Raw genomic sequence first — 19,613 nt, 5'->3', positions numbered from 1 at the left:
ACTTTTTCAACGCAGAATTGGCTGGAATTGAGATCGGACGCCATGTCGCGTTTGGAGAGCTCCTGATGTGCCTAAACAGTGGAAAACCCCAATTCTAACTGAAACCCTAACCCAAACACACCCCTAACCCTAATCCCAACCATAGCCCTAACCACACCCCTAACCCTAATCCCAACCCTAATCCCAACCGTAAATGTAATCCAAACCCTAACTTTAGCCCCAACCCTAACCCTAACTTTAGCCCGAACCCTAACTTTAGCCCCCACTCTTACCCTAATTTTAGCCCCATCCCTAACCCTAACCCCAACCCTAACTTTAGCCCTTATCCTAACTTTAACCCCAACCCTAACCCAAATATTAGCCCCAACCCTAACCCTAACATTAGCCCCAACCCTAACCCTAAAGGGAAAATGGAAATAAATACATTTTTTTAAATTTCAAAATTTTCCCTAACTAAGGCGGTGATGAAGGGGGGTTTGATTTACTTTTTTAGCTGTTTTTTTAGTGGATTCTTTATTTAGGAATTTTTTTATTTTTTTTTACTCATGTAAATATTATTTTTTTTTACTTGTTTACATTGCCCCAGGGGGGACATCACAGTATAGTGACAGATCGCTGATCTGACACTTTGCAATGCACTGTGTCAGATCAGCGATCTGACAGGCACTACAGGGAGGCTTGCCAGAGCCTGCTCTGAGCAGGCGCTTGTAAGCCACCTCCCTGCAGGACCCGGAAGGCCCCCCGTGGCCATTTTGGATCCCGGCCTGCAGGGAGGAGGAGGTAGGAGTCCCTCCGAGCAAGGCGATCGCATCACTTTGCTTCGAGGGTCTCAGGGAAGCACGCAGGGAGCCCCCTCCCTGCACGATGCTTCCCTATGCCACCGGAATGCTGCGATCATCTTTGATCTCAGTGTACCTGGGGTTAATGTGCCAGGAGCGGTCCTTGACCGATCCTGGCACATAGTGCCGGACATCAGCTGCGATAGTCAGCTGACACCCGGCCGTGATCACGCTGGACGTACTATGCCGTCACTGCGAATTAAGTCCCAGGTCACCTCGACGGGATAGTATGTCCAATGGGATTAAGGGGTTAAATTTCAGTAAGTGTGTTCAATATTTTTTCCCTGTGTCATTTCTTATTATAACACACAACTTATTTTATGGACATCTATGTATCTATGGATTATATCCCCAACAGTGCTCACTGCAACCATTAGCAGTTTGGAAATTCTTCTGTGACCAATGTCATCTGCATGTTTTGCAACAATAAGGTTGCAAACGTCTTGAGACAGCTCACCGATTTTACCCATAATGAGATATTTCTTGTGAGATACCTTTTTATAGGCCATCATTTGTATCTCACTTTGATTGGCAGAATGATATACTTTTAGCCCTGTTTGAATAGGGCGGCAGTGTGCAAACTTGACTCAAATCATTGAGTCAAGCACTAACGGTTTTGAGTTTTTCCCAGCAGCCCAAGAGAGAATGCACTGAGCCATGGTTGGACATATGCACTGACACATCATAAAAGTGCCCCATTGGATACAAAAAATTACCCATTCTGCTGATCGGAACAGGTTAAGTGGTCATACTCCCACTGATCAATAAAATGATGGAATTAATTAGGTTTGAATCAAATTTGAGTTGAATTTTATTAAATTTGTAGGTACAAGTGAATTCAAAGAATTTGGGATTCAATCTGAGCAGTATGCAAAAAAAAAGTCCACTGCCTTTTAACACATTGCAGTAGACTGCATCAGTCACAGAAGGCTGAAATGATCTTAGGTGTGGATGTGTGGGATTCCCTATAATGCCTTGTAGCTATCATGTCATATGGTATAACAGCAAATCACGAAAGACAATCATAGCCTGTTTAAAAGCTTTGGCATTTTACAGTGATTTCAGGATAGCGAGAGGACATCAGAGCTCAGAAATAGAGATTGGAACAGAAAGATCTAAAACATTGAAAAAATACTCCAGATGTGTTGTATAACCATAACTGTAGCACTGAAGATGATGAGTATAGTAGTCTGCGAATAATACAAATATTCAAATAATAGGGTAAAAGAGAAATAGAAGCGATGTCAGCAGCACCAGACCAGTGTGATTGATCAGTGATATTGTGCTGAAATCCTTCTGCATTTAAATTACAATTTTTTTCTTCATTCATAATGTACTGCAAAGCAGAAGGACAGCACAATAGTTTTTGTAACAAAGAAAAATCTGAAATCAGTGTCAAACGATGTGCATGCTTGTCTCAAGTAACTTTAGTAAGTTTTTGCATCTCTTATGCTATCTTTTTCTGTGAAGTGAGAATACTTGTTTTTTAAAACATCCAAGAGACAAATCCATAAAAACTAATGAATCATCTGTGACCTCACAAAATGTGTGTGTTGCAAACAATTTTTTTTGCTGTGTGTCTGTTTTACAAGTTAAATTTTACATCTATAGATGCAACACTAATACAGTGCCCTATTGGAGGTGCTTGCTTTTTAGTTATGTACCCTGGTATCATTTCTTTACCTGTCAATCTCTGTTTCTACACACCTATTTTACAAGTCTAATTTGACATCTGAACACACCCCACCTATAATGCACAATGTTGCCAAATGATTCTTTCTGTACTTGTACCCATCTACCATTTCGTATTCCATCTTTTTTGGCAAGGGTTAAGTTATTGGGGAAGTGGAAGGCGTTATGGAATATTTGCCACATCACTCATCTCAGCAACTTCATGAGGATGTTACGTCTAACAGTAACACCATCAGTTTAAACTGTGTTCTGAACAGAACGCTCTGCCTGATCACAAGTTACTTAAAAGTGATTCTTTTTTGGACTTTTTTTTTATTTTAAAACATGAGAAGTCCGTCAGTTCATTGTGTGATTAAATGGGCTATTAATTATTACTTGATTAGCATACATTTCTATGGTGAGATCCCTTTGACATTACTTGGTCTAAATTTGTGTTATACGCATCTCTTAGGGAAATAGAAGTACCTGCATTTTGTGATGAATTTTTTTACTGCATATCAAATTTTTGAGGAAAAATATGTCGAACATCACAAATTTGAATATCAAGGGATTCGATAATCTCTAGTTATCATCTATCCACTAAATAGGTGATAACTTGCTTTCACTGGATAACTCCTTTAAGTCAGTTCTATAGCTATAGAAACAACTTTACTTGATCTTCAGTCTGTTTACTTTTAAAATTTGGCTCTTCAGTTAAGTTAACATTATAAGGCTTGGTTGATTTTGTCCAGAATTTCTAAAAACTGTGGACTAGGCTGCCATGAACAGCTGAGAAAAGTGTTTTGTATCTCTCGTTATTATTTGATATAGAAGCCCTTATGTTTAATACTATTAACCAGATTAAATGATCCTATTATAGGCCACATTATGGGAAGATGCTGATCACTTTGTATGTTCAAACGCGCTCAGTATAGCACAATGAGGTTTGTGTACATGCTCTCTCAATGAAAAAGGATCAGAGAATGGAAAAAACACATGTCTCATTGATCTTTGGTCAGATCTTTCCTGATTGTTTTATCCAGTACATGGTAGAAAATAGCAGCCAATTATAAGACTGATTGCACCATTGAGACTTGACAGTAAATTACGTAATTCCCCTTAATTGTGATCTAAGCACAATTTTTGATAAAATCTAACCCGAATAATAATTGTACTTTATAAACATGTTTCATCCATTTACAGTAATTATCTGTATATAGACCAATGCCAGAGAACACGTCAGCTTCCAGATTGCCAAGTAGGCATTCCAAGGAAAACTAACCGTTATAAGAAGATGGATATCCCTGGAAGGGTAGGCTTCCAAGAAGGAAAATATGCTGATATAATTCCTTTGACTCCCCTATTACTTCTTTTGCAGAATGTGTGCTAAGTAGTTATTCTGTCCAGCAGATGAAACATGAAGCCTTTGTGTATGTAGAGGTCTTACAGATGGGGGTGGTGATGGGAGAGCGTGGATTGGAAAAGTGGGAAATAACCACACACAGAAGTTATATAACAGCTAGAGATCAGGGACAGCCTCCACAACATGCAGCTGTACTGTAAGTGTATTGAATGGCGTTGTTAACCCTTCAGGATCTGCCTAAATGTCTTTGCTGCTTTACACCTTATTACAGATAAAAAATTGCAAAATATTTGGCAATTCACCAGTCACTTGCTAATCATATACATGTGTAAAATATTTGGACAGGAACAATCTTTAGACATAATTCATCCTTGATTCATCCTATTTCTTTCACTCATATTGTATTATAGCATTACATATGATAGCCACATTCAGCTAACCTAAAACCAGGACAGAGTTACTGTAAAGAAAGAGAAGTACATTAAGGTTCCTGTATGGTTTTTTGCTTTGTACAGATGCATAAAACTGAAAAATCTGCATTGTATATAATTGGCCGATGCTTCACAATGGGATGCAACACCAAAAGAACTTGTTTCAACAACTGTACACAACGCTGTAGAATATGTTGCCGCCATATAAATAAACCATATTATTATTATGTATTATTATTGTTATTATTTGGCATTATCACCTCTATGTAAATGACTGCCAGCAGCGGTTTTCTGATAGTACAGCTGAGTAGTCAGCATTAGGGTTGAGCGACTTTCATTTTTTTAAGATCGAGTAGGGTTTTGGGAAACCCGATTTTGTCCAGAGTCGAGTCGAGTGCAGTCGGCCGATTATCGCTAAAAGTCGGGGATCGACCGAAACACGAAACCCAATGCAAGTCAATGGGGAAGCATAGTCGGCAGTGAGTGGAGGCCAGGAAAACACCTACAGTGCCCATTTTAATGCCAAAAACATCCATTCTTGTTTCTGAAGCTTGTCAATCTTAATTAACTTTATAATAATAGTTGGGCATAGGGAATTGGGGGTCATTTGGCAAAAGTTGTGGGGGGAGTAGGGCCGGCTCAAGTTTTTCGTGGGCCCAGGAAATGCGGACTACGTCACGGCGGTGTTGCAGGGAAAGGTAATTATTTAAAAGTTGCAAGTGCTGTGATCCTGAGCAAGCAGGGGGGGGGCCCACTCGTTCGCATTGCCACTGGCACAGGGCCCCTCAAAGTACGGCGGTGTGTTTGCATGGCGGGGGCGCCTCCCACCAGCAGCGACACTTTTGCGTACTCTGAGGGGCCCTGTGCCAGTGACGTCGCCAACGAGTATGCCCCCCCACCTGATGAAGGAACCTGCACTTTCATCTGCACCTTCCTCTTTGTCCCTGTGTAAGGTGGTATAACATGCGGGAAGGGGAACCTTACTTTCAGCAGGGACAGATTCTGGCTGTGTAGAGTACAAGGGGAATGTAGTGGTCTCGGTCAATGTACCAGCAGACTCATTTAGCAGTGGCTGGGCAATGGGCAGGATGAGGAGGAAACAGATATAGGGCCAAAGAATAAAGTAGGCTACATGCAGTTCAAAATTGGTAACAGGACTAAACAGGCGGCATTGCTTTGTTCAGTGGAGTAGCAAACCCAAGAGCAGCAGACACTGTTTCAAGGGCCTAACCACACTAGTAGGCCAAATGCAGTTTAATATCTGATAGTATAGGGCGAAAGCCAGAATGTGGAAGCTCAGCTTTGTTCAGTTGAGGACAACACCAGGGAGGGGCAGACACCTTTAGTAGGCCGGAAAAGCCTATTGCATTTTTTAAAATGGTAATTTGGAGCAGAAGGTTGAAGCTCAGCTTTATTTAGTTGAGGGCAACACCAGGGAGGGGCAGAAGCCGTTAGTAGGCCCTAACCACCATTTTTTTTTTAAAACCACTTAATGAGAGCCGGAAGGTTGAAGCTCAGCTTTATTTAGTTGAGGACAACACCAGGGAGGGGCAGAAGCCGTTAGTAGGCCCTAACCACCATTTTTTTTTTTTAAAACCACATAATGAGAGCCGGAAGGTTGAAGCTCAGCTTTATTTAGTTGAGGACAACACCAGGGAGGGGCAGAAGCCGTTAGTAGGCCCTAACCACCTTTTTTTTTTTAAAACCACATAATGAGAGCCGGAAGGTTGAAGCTCAGCTTTATTTAGTTGAGGACAACACCAGGGAGGGGCAGAAGCCGTTAGTAGGCCCTAACCACCTTTTTTTTTTTTAAAACCACATAATGAGAGCCGGAAGGTTGAAGCTCAGCTTTATTTAGTTGAGGACAACACCAGGGAGGGGCAGAAGCCGTTAGTAGGCCCTAACCACCATTTTTTTTTTTAAAACCACATAATGAGAGCCGGAAGGTTGAAGCTCAGCTTTATTTAGTTGAGGACAACACCAGGGAGGGGCAGAAGCCGTTAGTAGGCCCTAACCACCTTTTTTTTTTTTAAAACCACATAATGAGAGCCGGAAGGTTGAAGCTCAGCTTTATTTAGTTGAGGACAACACCAGGGAGGGGCACACAGACAGACTCCTTTAGTAGGCCTGAAAAGCCTATTGCATTTTTCAAAATGGTAATTTGGAGCAGAAGGTTGAAGCTCAGCTTTATTTAGTTGAGGGCAACACCAGGGAGGGGCAGAAGCCGTTAGTAGGCCCTAACCAAAGTTGAAGGCCAAATGCAGTTTAATTTCTGATACTATAGGCCGAAAGCCAGAAGGTGGAAGTTCCGATTTAGACAGTGGAGCACAATTTGAATTAGGGACTGCAGACAGACTTAGTAGGCTGTCCCCTGTGGACCATGCATCCACCACATTAACCCATTGCGCCGTAATGGACACGTAATCTTCCGTGGCCATGCCTACAGGTCCATGCGTCTGTTGTCAGGTGCACCTTTGTACTCACAGATTGCCAGAGTGCATGGACAATGCGGTCTTCTACATGCTGGTGGAGGGTTGGGATGGCTTTTCTCGCAAAAGAAGTGTCGACTGGTTAGCTTGTAGCGTGGTACAGCGTAGTCCATCATGGCCTTATTAATAGTAAATAAAATATATAACTAGGCTCTATGAACTTTTAAATAGGTTCCAGGGGTACACGGGCAGCATTGGTGTGGTCAGTGGAGGAGTATTGCAAGTAGGGGCTGCAGACAGGCTATCAAAGGCCTAAAATAACAAACAGTAGGCAGTCATGGCAGTTTTACATCGGTTACATGGATACACAGGCAGGCACTCCAGGCAGCATTGTGGTCAGTGGAGGAGTATTGCAAGTAGGGGCCGCAGACAGGCTATCAAAGGCCTAAAATAACAAACAATAGGCTCATTGCAGTTTTACAGCGGTTACATGGATAGACGGGCAGGCAGCTTGGTGGTGGTGAGTGGAGGAGTATTTAAAGTAGGGACCGCAGACAGGCTTCAAAGGCCTAACATAAGAAAATGGGCTGGCTGTAGGCACTTTATAATTGGTTCCAGGGGTACACGGGCAGCAGTGGTCTGGTCAGTGGAGGAGTATTTAAAGTAGGGACCGCAGACAGGCTTCAAAGGCCTAACATAAGAAAATGGGCTGGCTGTAGGCACTTTATAATTGGTTCCAGGGGTACACGGGCAGCAGTGGTCTGGTCAGTGGAGGAGTATTTAAAGTAGGGACCGCAGACAGGCTTCAAAGGCCTAACATAAGAAAATGGGCTGGCTGTAGGCACTTTATAATTGGTTCCAGGGGTACACGGGCAGCAGTGGTCTGGTCAGTGGAGGAGTATTTAAAGTAGGGACCGCAGACAGGCTATCAAAGGCCTAACATAACAAACAATAGGCTCATGGCAGTTTCACAGCGGTTACATGGATACACGGGCAGGCAGCTTGGTGGTGAGTGGAGGAGTATTTAAAGTAGGGACCGCACACAGGCTATCAAAGGCCTAAAATAACAAACAATAGGCTCATGGCAGTTTCACAGCGGTTACATGGATACACGGGCAGGCAGCTTGGTGGTGAGTGGAGGAGTATTTAAAGTAGGGACCGCACACAGGCTATCAAAGGCCTAAAATAACAAACAATAGGCTCATGGCAGTTTCACAGCGGTTACATGGATACACGGGCAGGCAGCTTGGTGGTGGTGAGTGGAGGAGTATTTAAAGTAGGGACCGCAGACAGGCTTCAAAGGCCTAACATAAGAAAATGGGCTGGCTGTAGGCACTTTATAATTGGTTCCAGGGGTACACGGGCAGCAGTGGTCTGGTCAGTGGAGGAGTATTTAAAGTAGGGACCGCAGACAGGCTATCAAAGGCCTAACATAACAAACAATAGGCTCATGATGGCAGTTTCACAGCGGTTACATGGATACACGGGCAGGCAGCTTGGTGGTGAGTGGAGGAGTATTTAAAGTAGGGACCGCAGACAGGCTATCAAAGGCCTAACATAAGAAAATGGGCTGGCTGTAGGCACTTTATAATTGGTTCCAGGGGTACACGGGCAGCAGTGGTCTGGTCAGTGGAGGAGTATTTAAAGTAGGGACCGCAGACAGGCTATCAAAGGCCTAAAATAACAAACAATAGGCTCATGGCAGTTTTACAGCGGTTACATGGATACACAGGCAGCTTGGTGGTGAGTGGAGGAGTAGTGCAAGGAGTGTCTGTCCCAGTACTCCCAAAATATAAATAGATGTTAATGTCTCGCAAAACAACCAAAACAAAAAAAAAAGGTGGCATACTTAGGTACAGGGGTGGGCTCATCTACTGAGTTTCTGACATTGTAATTTGGCAGTAACTATTTAATGGTGCCAATATAGGACACAGACACAGACTACTTTAAGTTGCATCATAGATGTCTACAAATTTGTATTGTCAGTGCCAGACATTGAATGATGTCAGCGAATAGACTAAAGATTGGTGGAGCTGTGCGACATAATTTTGCACGTGGTAGAGCACATTTTGAGCTGGGGTAGGGGGGAACTCTCTTGAGGCCGGCGGGACCGCCCCAGGGCCCCTCATGTTACAACGGTGTGTCTGACGTTGGGTGCGCACCACCACCGCCAGAGACACTACATTGTACTATGAGGGACCCAGTAGCAATGCCGTCAACCAAAAGCGAGCACACCCACCTCTTCAGACAAACAGCAGTCTCACGGGTGCTTGCGCCAAGTCGCGATACCACGGCCCCGTGTGGGGAGTTTTGCCATTTAGGGAGGTGTAAACATGTCGTATGCTGTACAATCAGCTGCAGCAAATTAGACATTAGAAAAGTAATTCACAGGCAAGAGCTTTTCATAGGAAAGCTAGGTGTCGGCCGGGCAAGGTGGGGCAAAAGATTTCGAAATCCAGTTGTGGTTCATTTTAATGAATGTTAGATCGTCAACATTTTGGGTAGCCAGACGAGTCCTTTTTTCGGTTAATATTGAACCTGCAGCACTGAATACTCTTTCTGATAGGACACTTGCTGCCGGGCAAGCAAGCTCCTGCAATGCATATTCTGCCAATTCTGGCCAGGTGTCTAATTTGGAGGCCCAGTAATCAAATGGGAATGACGGTTGAGGGAGAACATCGATAAGGGATGAAAAATAGTTAGTAACCATACTGGACAAATGTTGTCTCCTGTCACTTTCAATTGATGCAGCAGTACCTGTCCTGTCTGCGGTCATAGCAAAATCACTCCACAACCTGGTCAGAAAACCCCTCTGTCCAACGCCACTTCTGATGTGTGCACCCCTAACACTCCTAGTCTGCTGCCCCCTGGAGCTTGTGTGAGAACGATCACGTGCGCTGTGTGCTGGGAATGCCTGAAGCAAACGGTCAACAAGAGTTGATTGTTTGGTTGCTAATATTAGTTCCAAGTTCTCATGTGGCATAATATTTTGCAATTTGCCTTTATAGCGTGGATCAAGGAGGCAGGCCAACCAGTAATCGTCATCGTTCATCATTTTCGTAATGCGTGTGTCCCTTTTTAGGATACGTAAGGCATAATCCGCCATGTGGGCCAAAGTTCCAGTTGTCAAATCTCCGGTTGTGATTGGTTGAGGGGCAGTTGCAGGCAAATCTACGTCACTTGTGTCCCTCAAAAAACCAGAACCCGGCCGTGACACGCAACCAATTTCCTGTGCCCCCGTGAAAGTTTCCGCATTAAAAATATACTCATCCCCATCATCCTCCTCGTCCTCCACCTCCTCTTCGCCCGCTACCTCGTCCTGTACACTGCCCTGACCAGACAATGGCTGACTGTCATCAAGGCTTCCCTCTTCCTCTGGTGCAGACGCCTGCTCCTTTATGTGCGTCAAACTTTGCATCAGCAGACGCATTAGGGGGATGCTCATGCTTATTACGGCGTTGTCTGCACTAACCAGCCGTGTGCATTCCTCAAAACACTGAAGGACTTGACACATGTCTTGTATCTTCGACCACTGCACACCTGACAACTCCATGTCTGCCATCCTACTGCCTGCCCGTGTATCCTCCCACAAATAAATAACAGCACGCCTCTGTTCGCACAGTCTCTGAAGCATGTGCAGTGTTGAGTTCCACCTTGTTGCAACGTCTATGATTAGGCGATGCTGGGGAAGGTTCAAAGACCGCTGATAGGTCTGCATACGGCTGGCGTGTACAGGCGAACGTCGGATATGTGAGCAAAGTGCACGCACTTTGAGGAGCAGGTCGGAGAACCCAGGATAAGTTTTCAATAAGCACTGCACCACCAGGTTTAAGGTGTGAGCCAGGCAAGGAATGTGTTTCAGTTGGGAAAGGGAGATGGCAGCCATGAAATTCCTTCCGTTATCACTCACTACCTTGCCTGCCTCAAGATCTACTGTGCCCAGCCACGACTGCGTTTCTTGTTGCAAGAACTCGGACAGAACTTCCGCGGTGTGTCTGTTGTCGCCCAAACACTTCATAGCCAATACAGCCTGCTGACGCTTGGCAGTAGCTGGCCCATAATGGGACAACTGGTGTGCAACAGTGTCATCTGCCGATGGAGTGGTTGGCCGACTGCGTTCTGTGGAAGAGCTGTAGCTTCTGCAGGAGGACGAGGAGGAGGAGGAGGGGGTGCGAACGCCTACAGCCAACTGTTTCCTAGACCGTGGGCTAGGCACAACTGTCCCTAAATTGATGTCGCCTGTGGACCCTGCATCCACCACATTCACCCAGTGTGCCGTGATGGACACATAACGTCCCTGGCCATGCCTACTGGTCCATGCATCTGTAGTCAGGTGCACCTTTGTACTCACAGATTGCCTAAGTGCATGGACGATGCGCTGTTTAACATGCTGGTGCAGGGCTGGGATGGCTTTTCTGGAAAAAAAGTGTCGACTAGGTAGCTCGTATCGTGGTTCAGCGTACTCCATCAGGGCTTTAAAAGCTTCGCTTTCAACTAAACGGTAGGGCATCATCTCTAACGAGATTAGTCTAGCTATGTGGGCGTTAAAACCCTGTGTACGCGGATGCGAGGATAAGTACTTCCTTTTTCTAACCAGAGTCTCATGTAGGGTGAGCTGGACTGGAGAGCAGGAGATCGTGGAACTTTCGGGTGTGCCGGTGTACATGGCAGACTGAGAGACGGTTGGAGACGGTATTGTTTCCGCCGGTGCCCTAGATGCAATATTTCCTCCTACTAAACTGGTGATTCCCTGACCCTGACTGCTTTTGGCTGGCAAAGAAACCTGCACAGATACTGCCGGTGGTGCGGAAAATGGTGGCCTTACAGTGACGGAAGGGATGTTGCGTTGCTGACTAGCTTCATTGGCCGAGGGTGCTACAACCTTAAGGGACGTTTGGTAGTTAGTCCAGGCTTGAAAATGCATGGTGGTTAAGTGTCTATGCATGCAACTAGTATTTAGACTTTTCAGATTCTGACCTCTGCTTAAGCTAGTTGAACATTTTTGACAGATGACTTTGCGCTGATCAGTTGGATGTTGTTTAAAAAAATGCCAGACTGCACTCTTCCTAGACTCGGATCCCTTTTCAGGGATTGCAGACTGAGCTTTAACCGGATGGCCACGCTGTCCTCCAACAGGTTTTGGCTTTGACACGCGTTTTGGGCCAGATACGGGCCCGGCAGATGGAACCTGTTGCGATGTTGATGCCTGCTGCGGCCCCTCCTCCACCTCCGCTTCTGAACTACTGCCGCCTGCACCCTGTTCCCCCAATGGCTGCCAATCGGGGTCAATAACTGGGTCATCTATTACCTCCTCTTCGAGCTCGTGTGCAACTTCGTCTGTGTCACTGTGTCGGTCGGTGGTATAGCGTTCGTGGCGGGGCAACATAGTCTCATCAGGGTCTGATTGTGGATCTGTACCCTGAGAGGGCAATGTGGTGGTCTGAGTCAAAGGAGCAGCATAGTACTCTGGCTGTGGCTGTGCATCAGTGCACTCCATGTCAGAATCTACTTGTAATGGGCATGGCCTGTTAAATGTTTCACTTTCTAAGCCAGGGACGGTATGTGTAAAGAGCTCCATGGAGTGACCCGTTGTGTCGCCTGCTGCATCCTTCTCTCTTGTTGTAGTTTTTGCTGAGGAGGACAAGGAAGCGACTTGTCCCTGACCGTGAACATCCACAAGCGACGCGCTGCTTTTACATTTACCAGTTTCGGAAGAGGAGGCAAAAGAGCTAGAGGCTGAGTCTGCAATGTAAGCCAAAACTTGCTGTTGCTGCTCAGCCTTTAAAAGCGGTTTTCCTACTCCCAGAAAAGAGAGCGTTCGAGGCCTTGTGTAGCCTGACGACGAAACTGGCTCCACAGCTCCAGACTTAGGTGGAATATTTTTATCCCCACGACCACCTGATGCTCCACTACCACTACCATCATTACCAGCTGACAATGAACGCCCACGACGACCTCTTGCACCAGACTTCCTCATTGTTTAAAAATCGTAACCAAACTAACTTTATTTGTTGCTGTCAAACAACTTACACGGTGAGCTATAACTTCAGTATGATTTCAATATCCCTTAACAGGTTGGTGAGACCACAAGGAAAATCAGGCACAATGTTACACACTCTGTTTTCTGTGACACCAAATCACAGAGATGACACACACGCAGGACTGTCACTCAAGCACTAATGTCAATATTAATCTCCCACCTAATTTATTTTTTTTTTTTTCTCTGTGAGACTTTAGAAACCAAATAATATTTAAAAAAAAAACAAAAAAACAAGGCTTTCTATGGCCCACTGAATGAGAGATGGCACGCACAGGAGTGGCACACAAGCCCTGACTGAGGCCAATATTTTTCTCCCACTGATTGATGTAGTGTTTTTGTGTTGAGGTTGATTTTAAAACACAAATGAAGGAAAAAAATAAAAAGGCTTTCTATGGCCCACAATTAGAGAGAGAGGTGGCACACCCAGGAGTCAAGACTGGCACACAAGCTGAAATGGCAATATTACTCTCCCACTGTTTTTTTATGTATTTTTTTTTTTTATTTTCAGGGAGACTTTAGAAACCAAATAATATTAAAAAAACCAAAAAATAAATAGGCTTTCTATGGCCCACTGAATGAAAGGGAGAGAGGTGGCACACCCAGGAGTCAAGACTGGCACACAAGCTGAAAGGGCAATATTACTCTCCCACTGTTTTTTTATGTATTTTTTTTTTTTATTTTCAGGGAGACTTTAGAAACCAAATAATATTAAAAAAACCAAAAAATAAATAGGCTTTCTATGGCCCACAATTAGAGAGAGAGGTGGCACACCCAGGAGTCAAGACTGGCACACAAGCTGAAATGGCAATATTACTCTCCCACTGTTTTTTTATGTTTTTTTTTTTTATTTTCAGGGAGACTTTAGAAACCAAATAATATTAAAAAAAAACAAAAAAACAAGGCTTTCTATGGCCCACTGAATGAGAGGGAGAGAGGTGGCACACCCAGGAGTCAAGACTGGCACACAAGCTGAAATGGCAATATTACTCTCCCACTGTTTTTTTATGTATTTTTTTTTTTTATTTTCAGGGAGACTTTAGAAACCAAATAATATTAAAAAAACCAAAAAATAAATAGGCTTTCTATGGCCCACTGAATGAAAGGGAGAGAGGTGGCACACCCAGGAGTCAAGACTGGCACACAAGCTGAAAGGGCAATATTACTCTCCCACTGTTTTTTTATGTATTTTTTTTTTTTATTTTCAGGGAGACTTTAGAAACCAAATAATATTAAAAAAACCAAAAAATAAATAGGCTTTCTATGGCCCACAATTAGAGAGAGAGGTGGCACACCCAGGAGTCAAGACTGGCACACAAGCTGAAATGGCAATATTACTCTCCCACTGTTTTTTTATGTTTTTTTTTTTTATTTTCAGGGAGACTTTAGAAACCAAATAATATTAAAAAAAAAACAAAAAAACAAGGCTTTCTATGGCCCACTGAATGAGAGGGAGAGAGGTGGCACACCCAGGAGTCAAGACTGGCACACAAGCTGAAATGGCAATATTACTCTCCCACTGTTTTTTTATGTATTTTTTTTTTTTATTTTCAGGGAGACTTTAGAAACCAAATAATATTAAAAAAACCAAAAAATAAATAGGCTTTCTATGGCCCACTGAATGAAAGGGAGAGAGGTGGCACACCCAGGAGTCAAGACTGGCACACAAGCTGAAAGGGCAATATTACTCTCCCACTGTTTTTTTATGTATTTTTTTTTTTTATTTTCAGGGAGACTTTAGAAACCAAATAATATTAAAAAAACCAAAAAATAAATAGGCTTTCTATGGCCCACAATTAGAGAGAGAGGTGGCACACCCAGGAGTCAAGACTGGCACACAAGCTGAAATGGCAATATTACTCTCCCACTGTTTTTTTATGTTTTTTTTTTTTATTTTCAGGGAGACTTTAGAAACCAAATAATATTAAAAAAAAAACAAAAAAACAAGGCTTTCTATGGCCCACTGAATGAGAGGGAGAGAGGTGGCACACCCAGGAGTCAAGACTGGCACACAAGCTGAAATGGCAATATTACTCTCCCACTGTTTTTTTATGTATTTTTTTTTTTTATTTTCAGGGAGACTTTAGAAACCAAATAATATTAAAAAAACCAAAAAATAAATAGGCTTTCTATGGCCCACTGAATGAAAGGGAGAGAGGTGGCACACCCAGGAGTCAAGACTGGCACACAAGCTGAAAGGGCAATATTACTCTCCCACTGTTTTTTTATGTTTTTTTTTTTTTTTCAGGGAGACTTTAGAAACCAAATAATATTAAAAAAAAAAAAAAAAATAGGCTTGCTATAGCCCACTGAATGAGAGATAGCACACACAGCAGTGGCACACAAGCCCTGACTGAGGCCAATATTTTTCTCCCACTGATTGATGTAGTGTTTTTGTGTTGAGGTAGATTTTAGAACACAAATCACGGAAAAAATAAATAGGCTTTCTATGGCCCACTGAATGAAAGGGAGAGAGGTGGCACACCCAGGAGTCAAGACTGGCACACAAGCTGAAAGGGCAATATTACTCTCCCACTGTTTTTTTATGTATTTTTTGTTTTTTCAGGGAGACTTTAGAAACCCAATAATATTTAAAAAAAAAAATAAATAGGCTTTCTATGGCCCACTGAATGAGAGGGAGAGAGGTGGCACACCCAGGAGTCAAGACTGGCACACAAGCTGAAAGGGCAATATTATTCTCCCACTGTTTTTTTAGGTTTTTTTTTTTTTTTTCAGGGAGAATTAGAAACCAAATAATATTAAAAAAAAAAAAAAAAAATAGGCTTGCTATAGCCCACTGAATGAGAGATAGCACACACAGCAGTGGCACACAAGCCCTGACTGAGGCCAATATTTTTCTCCCACTGATTGATGTACTGTTTTTGTGTTGAGGTAGATTTTAGAACACAAATCACGGAAAAAATAAATAGGCTTTCTATGGCCCACTCAGTGAGAGATGGCACACACAGGGATGGCACTGTAGCAGAAATGCCAATCTTAATCTCCCACAAAAAAAAAAAAACAAAAAAAAAAAAAAAACTGTCCTACAATTACTATCTCCCTGCAGTAATGTAAGCCAGGTATGGCAGGCAGCAATAGGAGTGGACTGATGCACAAATTAAATAAAAAGTGTGGAAAAACAGAAAAGATAGCTGTGCAGAAAGGAAGGAACAAGAGGATATGTGCTTTGAAAAAAGCAGTTGGTTTCCACAGTGGCGTACACACAGCAATACAGCTATCACGGAGCCTTCTAGGGCAGCCCAATGAGCTACAGCGCTGAGGGGAAAAAAAAAAAAAAATAGCTTCCACAGTCCCTGCACACCGAAGGTGGTGTTGGACAGTGGAAATCGCTGCAGCACAAGCGGTTTGGTGGTTAGTGGACCCTGCCTAACGCTCTCCCTGCTTCTGATGAAGCGGCAGCAACCTGTCCCTAAGCTCAGATCAGCAGCAGTAAGATGGCGGTCGGCGGGAACGCCCCTTTATAGCCCCTGTGACGCCGCAGACAGCAAGCCAATCACTGCAATGCCCTTCTCTAAGATGGTGGGGACCAGGATCTATGTCATCACGCTGCCCACACTCTGCGTTCACCTTCATTGGCTGAGAAATGGCGCTTTTCGCGTCATTGAAACGCGACTTTGGCGCGAAAGTCGCGTACCGCATGGCCGACAAGCACAGGGGTCGGATCGGGTTTCATGAGACGCCGACTTAGCCAAAAGTCGGCGACTTTTGAAAATGATCGACCCGTTTCGCTCAACCCTAGTCAGCATAATTCAATACCATGTGGATTGTCACTGAATTCATCAGCGGAGGACAGATTATGTTATCACAACCTCTAATCCCATTCCCAGGGTCTCGCATGTCAAAAATTGACCAAAATAATTTTCTAGAGGATTTGCAGGTAATCTCATTCTTTCATTATATTGTCTTTGCGCTATTTTATTAGAATATTTCAGGAAGTTATTACTTATGTTCTAGTGACTTCAGGAGAAACATTTATGTATTACAAGTGGACACTGAACTAGTTTTGCACATGATTTCTACATAAAGGTGAATACACAGTTGTATAAAATGAGAACAGTACCTGGGACTTGGAGATGGCAGGATTCCCTTATGTGATGGGCAGACTCTAGTGCAGCTCTCAAGTAGACAGTCCACCCCAATGATACAGGTTAATGATCGTGTTATCCCTTCCAGATGTCAATGAGGTTTCTTTGCTTTTATGGCTATAGACATGTCCATAATGAGCCAGAGACGTGTAGTGAGCGCTCCTCCAGGCATTGCATTACATGCAGCACACACTTCACTTATGGCTCCTATTTGTTTCCCAGTGATAATTCTGCATCCAGCCTGTGTGATCTGCTGTGTCCTCTCTAGAGTTTGCAGCAGTTCGGCTCCTTACAGGTCTCTCTCCATCTGTTCCCTGTGAAGCAGAAGTTGCCTTTCTATCTTTTCATGTAGTTTTGGAATTCCTTTCTTGAGTCATCAGCCTGTGTCTCCTTTCTGCCCCCTGCAGTCTCCTTCTGGGCTGGAGAGAGTGGAGCTGCTGTTCAGCATCCCATCCTAGGAGATCACAGGAGTAGCGCAGGGCATGCACAGCATCTGATGTCATTGACACCCGATCCGATCCCTGTATTTTTGGTAACACAATGTGTGTATGCATCCTTCTAAATGTCAGTGCAAGCAGTAAAATCTTTCCATGGATAAAGATGTCTTAGAATAAAAAGGTTTGTGTATTAGCGAAGTGATACGTAACAAGTAGCGACATTGATGAAGACATTAGTGTTGTAGGCTAATGATGGAGCTCTGTACTGTCACCTTACAACCCTTCAGTCACCTTCATTGTAGGTGACACTTTCCTATTCGTGTAATATTTCACCATAAATTACTTCCTCAATTCATTTCTGCTGTAAGCGCAGTGTGCTACCTAAGGACCTGTTCATACTGCATTAATGTCTCCTTCTGGGGCTTTCGCCTTAATCTCCCAAAAACATAATTCAGATGAGCCCCTCACAGAGCCATTGACTTAAAGAGGACAAATGGAGACAAAAGTATGAAACACTGTGCTCCGTTTGCATACCAGATGGCATTTTTTGCCATTTCCGACAGCCTCAAGAACGTCATATATAATGTCATATATAGTCAACGCAAAACAACAAAAATAATAGCACAGCATTACACAACAGGTAGTAAAATGTCTAAATAGTTCTCAGTCTGTTCCTATGAATGTGATATATAGATGTCCACTCAGGAGCTGCTTGTTTCAAGGATCTATGTCATGTAGACACATTCTCAGTAAAGAAGAAATAGCAATCACTTTCCTCTTGGTGGTCTCATCCTTCTTCACCAGGTCATAAATCACTAACAAGCTAACAAGCTGTGTAATGATCTTGAGTGTGATAATGGCTACTAACCTCTGTACAGACTGGTGCAAAGAGCCTAATAACCAGCTAAACTTCTGCACCTACGGGACATGATCAACAATTTAGGAGAGTTAGGACGAAACAGATCAATGACAGATGGAAATAGACAGACAGATAGATCATTAGATATTGGATAGATAAAGAATAAGATAGATAGATAGATAGATAGATATTGAGTTCCATGTTACAGATGGGTATTGAACCTAAGGGACAGTCATTTTGTGGAGTAGCACTCAATGTTTTCCTCATATTTAGGCTTTGTCTTATAGTAGAATTATTGTAATTGGTAAATGCATATACATTTATTTGTGTCACTGTTCACTATATATGGGACATCTGTATTTAGCATTAATGGCCATATGAATGGTCAAGAACGTCTACTGTAATACATTGTGCTTACCTCTTGATCAATGTGATATAATCAGCGCTCCCTGAAGAAGTGCACTGCATAATTATGGAGACTGCTGTTTCCTAGTGTCCACCATACATGAAGCTAAATATGAAGTTAGCCATTTTGATTTACTAGGTACATAGTACACAGTGTGCACCCACTCCAATCTTTAATTTATTACGGACGTGATTTTATCAGCCTATGGGTCATATGGGTTAGATGTTTTGGCCTATGCAGTAGGGTTTTATATATGTATATGGAGCGCCCCCAGACGCAGGGCCGCGGGGTACTCGGTAGTGGGCCTCTCTGTCTCGGTCCTGGGGTTGTCACGGTGGCTAGACCCGGTCCGTGACCCTGCTAAGGGGCGTCCAATGAAAGGTGTGATGATGGAGCGTGGTGCAAAGTGCGATGAATAACGAGGACACAGGGTTGCAGTCTCTTTACCTCTTTACTGAAGGCTTGGGGATCCGCAATCCAGAGCACTGCTAACAGGGCTGGCTGAGACCGGCCGGTCCGAAGGCACATCCAGAGTTCCCTTTCCAGGTGGAAATCAGTGCCGTTCCTACCAGCGCCTGTGTGTTGTAGTACTTCCCTGCTGAGCACCACGGGATAGTCCTCACAACTGTTGTGTCTGTTTCTGATGTTCTTTCTCTCTCCGTCCCCCAGATGATATGGCTAGGACTCACCCGTATGACGGGGTTGGCCTGGAGTTATTTTATAGGGACCCTAGAGATGCCCCTCTCCCACAATTGCCTCCGTTGTCTGCGTTAGGTGTAAAGGTGAGACAGCCAACCTGTAGTTAACTGCCCGGCTGTAGTTCAAAGTAATGCGTGGAGTCTCTTACTTTCTCGGCGTTCCAGCCGCCGGCTATGCGCCTCAGAAGGATGTTGCTACGATCTTAGGGCATGACTCCTTCTGGTTCTATCTCCTTTGTGCTGTGATCCCGTTTCTCACTTCTCCACAATATGCTTTTCTTCGTGTACTTTCTTAGGAGTCTGCTGCTATAAGGCACTGGCACGACTCCGTAACGAT

The 19,613-nt window shown here is 43.8% G+C and overlaps 1 protein-coding gene across 1 annotated transcript in view; it reads right to left on the bottom strand.

The window, feature by feature from the left end:
• The window catches only part of IGSF10 (immunoglobulin superfamily member 10), a 106,364-nt gene extending 89,105 nt beyond the window's left edge, over positions 1 to 17,259 (bottom strand). Inside the window, exon 1 of the mRNA XM_077290751.1 lies at positions 16,852 to 17,259. The gene's annotated coding sequence lies outside the window, so the exon portion shown is untranslated. The remainder of the gene's footprint in view (positions 1 to 16,851) is intronic.
• Positions 17,260 to 19,613: the final 2,354 nt, after the last annotated feature.

Source organism: Ranitomeya variabilis, chromosome 2, assembly GCF_051348905.1.
Source record: "Ranitomeya variabilis isolate aRanVar5 chromosome 2, aRanVar5.hap1, whole genome shotgun sequence".
In the NCBI taxonomy this organism is placed as follows: Eukaryota; Metazoa; Chordata; class Amphibia; order Anura; family Dendrobatidae; genus Ranitomeya; species Ranitomeya variabilis.
Note: the sequence above shows the minus strand (reverse complement) of the source record. Positions and strands in the feature narration are given on the sequence as shown.